Genomic DNA, 8,818 nt, shown 5'->3' with positions numbered 1-8,818 from the left:
CGGAAAACCAGAAAAAGTTATCGCTGCAGCGACTAAGGACCTGCGCGGTTAGTGACGCAGACCCCGCCGGCTAAAGATGGCGAGCCTGTCCGCTAAGGGTGGACACCCCGTCCGATAGAAGTGGACGAATCTATTTTTGAAATTTGAAAATAAGGACCTACGCGGCTTGTGACGTAGACCCCACCGGCTAAAGATGGCGAACCTGTCCGCTAAGGGTGGACACCCCGTCCGATAGAAGTGGACGAATCTGTTTTTGAAATTTGAAAATAAGGACCTACGCGGTTTGTGACGTAGACCCCGCCGGCTAAAGATGGTGAACCTGTCCGCTAAGGGTGGACACCCCGTCCGATAGAAGTGGACGAATCTATTTTGAAATTTGTTTGTGCTTTTTGAAAATAAGGACCTACGTGGTTTGTGACGTAGACCCCACCGGATAAAGATGGCGAGCCTGTTTCATTTTTGTTTTATGAAGATTCTATTTTTCGAAAACTGAGGACCTGCGCGGCTAGTGACGCAAACCCCGCCCGCTGAAGGTGGGCGAGCCCTGTGCTCTGAGGCTGGACATCCCTGAATTCCTTTTTTCGATTTGTAACTCGCGTGGTTCGTGGCGTGATCTTGCCCGATTGAGGTGGGCAAGTCCCTATTTCTTTTGTTCATCGTGATTTCTTTTGAGAATTTCTTTTTATTCATTCTTGTAAGAGCGAATTCTTTCGAGGGATGCTCGGATTTAGTTGCAACCTGAATGTGGGTTGACAACGTGCTTAGACGGACCATTGTCTTGTGGTTATCATCTTTCATGGTTTTGAGCTAGTCTTTTCGGCTCAATTTTGCCACTACTGGGGTCCTTGATTAGGGGACTATGTATAAGTATCAACGGCGACCTTTGTCTTGAGGTCGTAAACCGGTTTTATCTTTTGCGACATCCAAACACGGGACTCCGTACAGCGTAGTTTGGGAATATTGTTTTTAACTTTGCATTATATATTTTCTCTCGAGCCCCCAAGCACTCGTGCTTGACGGTCATCTCATTCCTTGGGGATACGCATTCTGTAATGTCCTTGAACGTGTTTGGGATTGTGCTCATAAGTGCGAGCGATTTTCGTAGTGGTGTGCTACTCTACAAAGCCGTGAGGTGCGACTTTCAGTAAAGGAATCGGCAATTTTCAAGTCGAATAAATATGGCAGGGCCCTATAGAAGTCAGAGCTGTTTTTTTTGGGTCTGGGATCATTTTCGGCGCCCAAGCCTGGGCGTTAAAGATTTCGGCGCCCAGCGCTGGGCGCTGATACTAATTTCTGGCGAGGTTTCTTGATGACACAGTTGGCCTCTTGTTCGTTCGTGAATGTTCGATACTTAGAATGATGATATGTATGTGCGAACGAGCGTTCATACAATGGCCGTTGTGTGCGGTCCATTAATCAGTTTGCTTGAATCATCATTTTTTTGAGCAATGACTGATTTTGAATAGTTTGCTTAGAAGCTTGATAGGGTTCAGGCCCATTCATGAAGTGGGCTCAAGCATCGTGCCCTTCTTGATCGTTCAAACATTTGCTTCGAGATTTTTGATTTTGCTATGGTCGTTTCGTAGCTTGGAGCCCCCAAGTATGCATGTTGGGATGCTTCCTTTTGGCGTACGATTTTTGTAGGTTCTTTCGAAAAAAATGCCTTGGGGTTCCTGCTCGTGTAGGTGCGAGCTATCCCTTCCGTGGTAGGTAATATTTTTCTACCTTTAATCCTTAATGTAGAAGTCGTGTGGCTTGCATTTTAAATTTGGGCGATAAGTAGTCTTCGCCTCCTGCTCTTGGTCGTGCCCGCATTAATGCAATATGCCTCACTCTTTTTTTTAGACTTGTACCGTGGGACAGTTGAACTTATGGTGCGACGTAGGCTTGTGTGGCCTAACGACGTGTCTTAGAACATTCCTTCAGGTGTTGGGATATCATTTGCATTGGAGTACTTCATCATGCCTTGTTCAGGTGCTCGAATAAGTGTGGCACCTTCTGCGTGGGTTTGCACGGCTTATTACTTCGTTCGATGTGAGGATTCATAGATGTTTATTTCTTGTTTTTATATATGGGCAAAATTTGACAAGCAGAAAGATTCAGCGCCTAGGCTGGGGCGTTAAAGATATCGGCGCCTAGCTCTGGGCATTTGAAAATGATTTCTGGGTATATTTTGACAGTTCTTATCCTTGATTTTTTCTTTCTCTTTTGCTTTGGAACGAGGTAGACTGTGTAACGGGCGCTTGTAGGGCGAGCGTTATGTGTAGTAGTTTGATCGGAGTTTTGGTGACTCGCGATTTTCAGTTACCCTTGTTAGTGGGGTGACTTTATATATTCTAAGTAGCGCTTAGAATTTGGGAGGGGTTGTAGCCATTCTAAGGTTCGTTTTACATGATTAGACCTTAGGATCGTGCCCCTATGATGTATGTATAGTATTAGCGTCGAGAATTTGCGATAAAATCGTCATTTCGAGCATTTTTAGAGTGTTTTTCTCAAGCCCCCAATTGTAGCTACGGGATTGGCTTGGTGCTATAATGCTTGGCATACGTTTTTATGCATTCATGGTGACACGGATCATGAATAGTTTGAACCAGACTCATTTAGTGCGAGGTATGTTCGAGTAGTGATTTTGTTACTTCTCTTGTAGATGTCGTATTGTGCGACATTGCCTATGGTCAAGGTAGTCACATGTTGAAGTGTGCCTTTGACCAAAAGCTAGGTGCCTTTCTTTACCCATAATCATATTTAGAAATCGTTTGACTCACTTGCAACATCGAGATAGACGCATACTTAGCTTATACCAACGACACTTTATTATGTTCAAAGAAGTCTTTGAAAATTATTTGAAATCCGAGTCCTACTGTGTACAATCCGAGGTGTCCTAAGTAAGTTGACTTATAGAAGGGTTCGTACAGGATTACATAAATGAATCAAAATACTGTTACGTTTTTTGGAATGCTGTCTAAGGATTTGCTGGAAGCCAGGGTGCAGGCGTCAAGATATTACTTGTGCCCGTTTGGCATATGCTTTAGGCTTTTAGGGCCATCTTTTCCAGAATTGCGGGAATATAAACCGTTTTCAAATTGACTTAGATTTACTTGGTGTATGTCTGTACAAAAGGTCAAGGTATACTTAGTTCTTTCCCTAGCTCTTTCATTTCAATTTTTTAGCCCCCAGGTGCTGTTATGTCTTCCCATTAATGATGTTTCAGATTTCGATTTTAGATGCCCGTGTCATATGTCTGAGTAGGGTGAGCCTTGGTTAAGTGCCAAGTCCTATTGACAATGTCTGATTTTTTTTTTAAAGGGGATTCGCGAGCATTTGAGTTACCATGAACGGGTGCCCTGAGCTCGAAGGAACGATGGGGCGACGCCGTAGAACAATCCTCTTTATTGCAAGCTTACTGTCTTTACTACTTGTTGGCGATTATGACTGTGTCTAGTGGTGAAAGAAGGTCTTTAAGCGAACGACTATGTCTAGTGGTGAAAGAAAGTCTTTAAGTGAGTTAGTTCGCTTTAGGGAGGGTCAAGTCGAGTACTTTAGAGGTCATGGACGCTTGAGCTAGCCCCCATTCAATTGAGGCAAAGCGATCTTTTTGAGTCTTGGCTAAGTGCCTAGGAGTGTGAGTGCTCCTTCTAGCAAGGGTACGTGCCCTTATTATTTTTCGATGTGTGCTCGTTTTGGCATCTTGGTGACTTGGATTCTTCCTTTGACTTTTCTTTCGACTTGGGTTGCAAGTAATTAAATTTCAATAAGGGACTTCTATTCTTTATTCTTGTTTTTCTATAGGCTTTAATATTTTTGCAAATTGGTTGGACCGAATCATGGATTGCCTACGTATCCGCCTTAAATAGATTTAATTTGGAATCAGGTCTTGTGTAGTTCTTAGCCAGAAAATGGTTTCTTAGAATACCGAATTCGATAAGTATGTTCTTGGGGTGGAAACATATTATTTGAAACGGTAGAATAAGTGAAGTTTATTATTATTTTAATCTGCTGCCAAAAATTTTTTTTGTATTTTTTTTGAGTACATGTATTTCTTTGGTGGTACGTATATCTGAATACGTGTTGTACCCCCCAAGTGTTCGTTATTGTTCCGTGTATGTGCGGATAAAATGACGAGCACTTCTGGACAAATTTTAGCAAGCAGGGAGAATCAGCGCCCAGGCTGGGGCGCTAAAGATTTCGGTGCCCAGCTCTGGGCGCTGAAAATGACTTCTGGGCGGATCTTTTTTGGTGTGCTAAATGCTTCTTTTTCTTTTTAGACTAACTTTAGAGGCGCTTTGCAAAGTTTCCTTCGTATTATTTACATTTTTTGTACTTTTCATTTGTCTTCTTTTTTATTCGTGACTCAAGACGGTTTGAAAGAGGGGTTGAATGAGATAGGATAATTTGTATAGGTATTGGTCAAGCATGAGGATTATATTTGCTAGGACTCACAATTTGCAGCCTCGAGCTAGTGTCATGAGTTTAAATCAACCAACGCCAATGAGTAGCATGGGGACGGCTCAAGGGTATATCAACAGGATGTATCCAAACAAGTTACATGGTCATTATGCTAATGGTGGTGTAAGAGCAGGTTTTAGAAATAATGAGTATGACGCACGTGTCAATAGCCGTACGTGGTTTGCAGTTGATAACAAGTTCAGGAACAAGAGTCGAGGTAATGGTTTCTTGGGTTATGGCAATGAGAACATGGATGGGTTAAATGAGCTGAACAGGGCCCCAGGGCGAAGGCGTCTAAGAACATAAGGATTGGAAAGGGTAGACATCGTAGAATTTTATGATTTGGATTGGTTGACTCAATTCTTTTCCTTCGTTTACTTGGGTAAATTTCGCACTTTGGGAGGTACGTGCTAAGTATTTCGTGGTACATAAATCCTTCAAATTTTTTATTTGGGCTAAAAAGTAGATGGTTGTGGTCTTTGAGTCACGAGGCGAGACTGAGTGAGCCTCGTTTGGTAGGCCTATAGTGGACCTTTAATTTTAGCGGGCCTAGGGTGGACCTTTTAAATTGTCTTACTTTGCAAGCGCATTTAGTCGTTTCTTAAAATGTGCAAATAGCGTAGATTCAAAATGTTGTTTTTACCTTATTGAAATTTAACGAAAGAATTACATCGAAAATAAATTTTTTTTGCTTCTTTTCAGATTCCAGTTTTCGGGATTTAATTGGAAGTTGTGATTTAGACTCGAACTTCATTAATCTTTCTGATTATAACCCGTGTATGACTACAAGGAGGTGGCCTAGACTCAAAATAATGACGTGGCGTGAGCCTATAATACTTTGACCAAGCGACTCTCAGACTTAGGCTAATTGGACCATAACTTTCGTTGGTTGACACTTTAGATTTTAACCCTTGGGTGTTCATTTTCCATGCGCCATTTTGCTTAATGTTGGCAAGGTAGTTAATTGGGGAGATCGAATTTTTATTTTTGCAAGACTAGAATCATTAGTGCGGCTTCTCTCTTAGTGTGTATTGCTTTACCCCAATGGTAGCCTTATGGTATGCCGATTTGGGTATTTTCATGGTTGGTCATGTTGCATTCATGGAAAATCTTTTAGTCCGTACTTAGTAGTATTTCAAGGAGCGAGTGACTCGAGAGGACTATGATAGTCGTGACCCATTGTGATTATAAGCCTTGAGGCCATTAATTTTTTCTTTGCCAATGGTATTGACACCTTAGGTTCACTTTGGGGGTTGTGCGACTATGGGGGAATGATTTTCAGAATGTGACCGTTTCCATTTTGCAAATACTATAATATATTCTTTTTTATTGGTGAGGGAGAGTATTGGGGCCGTGGATTCTTAGCAAGGGATGACAATTACATATGGGTGCTCATTGATTTAAATGTTAGGAAGGGAGACTCAATATGGTTTAACCTTTTAACTTGCAGAACGACACCAAGTATTAGGACCGATTCTATGGATAAGACAACTAAGACTTAGGATTTAGATTTGTACTTCGGCATAACCTAGTCTAGACTCGGATTTATTTATTTTTATTCGAACATTATTTTTTGAATACTTTGCCCATGTGACATTCAAGGTCGTTTAATTAGCATGCTCGGTTTTGGTGCCGAGCATTGTCGTCGTAGGAGGCCTAACAACGACACAAAGAGTTATTTTTTTTTATTTTTTTAGTCGCTTTTAGAATCGAGTGCCTTTTCATACGCCTTCGCAGCAATTTATTTCGAAAAGTTTTTTTTTTTGCTACGTATTTTCTTCACGCGTGGGCACCGAGGCTGTTGTGCCTGACCAAAAGGCCAGGCAGCAACTTCAGCGCCCAGGGTAGGGCGTGAGAAATTTTGGCGCCCAGCCAGGGGCGTTGAAAATGCGTCCCTGGCTGGTTCTCGTTTTCTGTTTGCGTCTACTTTTGTTTATGCGACTTCGATTTTGCGTGCTTGCCTAATAACGTCCTTTACGCGTTGTGCAGCGTTTGTGGGATTCGTTACAGGCCATCCCGAGCATCGCTTATTTTTGTGGCGACCGTTCGGGCTTGCGGAACACGTATTTCGGTATAACTCTTTGGCAAATTGGTTAATGAATGTTTGGGCAATTTTTAAGGTCGTTGGTTTTTCTAGGATAGTTTGTCACACGCAATCATATATTTCACTACACATAACTAACATTCCATCATGAGGCAATAGTAATATGTCATGTAGTTTATGATAGGCTTCTATGGGTAGTTATTTGCGCCTGGCTTGGTACTGCTTCTATCGCAGATCCAACACATGCCCCGGTCGAGTTAGTGTCTTCAACAGACGAATTTCGTCCCAGAAGGCCAACCCGCAAGTGCAAGCCAAGGGGGCATGCAGGTGAGAGGGACCTAATGAGCGAGCGATTGGGTTTGGGACGGGTGTACTACTAGCGAAAGTGCCGAGTGGACAACATTCGAAGCGTATGCACCCCCCGGTTGGCGATGGGTATCCTTAGTCCCAACTCCCGAGATGAAACACCAAGGGAGCCAAGATTCGTTATGCGGTTCTGTCCGTTCACATTAATATGCTGATTTTCAGGTCGTCCCAACTTGATGGGGAAATAAACGCGGGGTAGGATCGTTTCACCCTTCGGCTATTTTGATTACCTACAAGCACGAGTATTTCCTTCACTATCCCCAGTGGAGTCGCCACTGTGAGGGGGTCGAAAAAGCACGAGGCTAATGCGTGACCTCGTCCCTCGTGGGTGTGACGCTTCTTTTTGTCAAATCAAGTGTAATTGGATTTCCTGTGAATTTACACCCAATTGACTAGTAATATAGGAGTCGCCATTCAGTTTTTAACGACAATGAGAAAAACTGAAAAAAACCCGGTTATCGTGACATAAAGGGAGTGCAATTATGTTTGACCACGACGGCCGTAGGTTCCCTTGTGATCCCTGGTGGTGGGGATCGCTCAACGTACACCCGCAGGGTAGAGATTGAGGGTTCGGGGGACTGTAACTACCGAGAGGAGTACTCGCTCTTCGATAACTCCAGAGGCAGGATATCCTTACTAGCTCAGCATAAATAATTGAAGGGACATGCGTTAACTATTAAACTAATCTGAGTTGATTTTATCAATATGCAACATATAGTACTAGATCGAGCGCGATTATCTGATTTAGATTGTTTTAAGGGACCTAGCATGATAATCCAATTTCCCAAAAATATCATATTTATTAGGCGTGATGGAACAATCAGATTTTAGTTAGTTTAACAATTCATAAAAGGGCGAGGAAAGCAATTAAACCATGGAAAAGGGACACATTACGACGCACCCATGAGAGGTGCGTCACGGTTCTCAGAAAACTAACCACTTTGACTTTGCTATTTCTCCTTTTATTTAACAAATCTCAAATTATGGGACAGGATACGTTCTGTTCGATTTATGGATCGATTGCGACAGAACGCGTGATCAGTTTTGCAGCGTGAGGCTTAGGCTTAGGGGTTTAGAGTCAATACTCAGAATAATAATTGTGTGTTGTTGTCCTTTTCACGTCGAACTTAAGGCCCTATTTATAGAAAAGAGTTCGTGGAAAGGTAGAATTGCAGAACTCTAATTCATGAGGAATTAGGAAAAAACACGTACCAGGTATTTTCAGAGCCCAGGCCTGGGCGCCGAAGATTTCGGCGCCCAGAGCCAGGCGTTGAAAATAGGATCTGGGCTGTTTTTCTTAGTCAGATTCGGATTCCTAGAATCCGGAGTATTTGAGATTTAATTGAGTCTTTTAGTGCGTATTAACCTTGTGACGGGATGCGTCTGGGTCCGCTACAAACTCTAGGCTCGTTAGGATTTTAATCAATACGTAACTCTTATTTTCGAATTATACTAGGAATAGGATTCCTCTTGCAAATTCTATCTCATTTAGGATTTATGTTGGAGTGCAACACCTAATTCTGACAGGTTTCTATTTTTTATGACTTGCCACTTTTAACAACTACCCATTACGGCAGTTACTATTTTTAGCAGGTTTCCATAAATAGCAGGTTTCTATAAATAGCAGGTTTCAGGTGAAATGAAAAGGGGAATTGAGATTCGTTATTTTATAGGAGATGCGTTGTCAAGTGGAGATTTACGTTTTCATCATCGAACCTTCCCTTTCGGGAATGGGGACAAAAGTAGGTGTCTACACAAGTGAGTCAAAAAGATTTCTAAATATGATTATGGGTAAAGAAAGGGACCTAGCTTTTGGTCAGGGCACACTTCAACATGTGGCTACCTTGACCATGGCAATGTCGCACAATACGACATTTACAAGAGAAGTAGCAAATCACTACTCGAACGTACCTCGCACTAAAACGAGTCTGGTTCAAACTATTCATGATCCATGTCACCATG

This window comes from Spinacia oleracea, chromosome 4 (genome assembly GCF_020520425.1).
Source record: "Spinacia oleracea cultivar Varoflay chromosome 4, BTI_SOV_V1, whole genome shotgun sequence".
NCBI lineage: Eukaryota > Viridiplantae > Streptophyta > Magnoliopsida > Caryophyllales > Amaranthaceae > Spinacia > Spinacia oleracea.
This window is presented reverse-complemented; position numbering follows the sequence as displayed.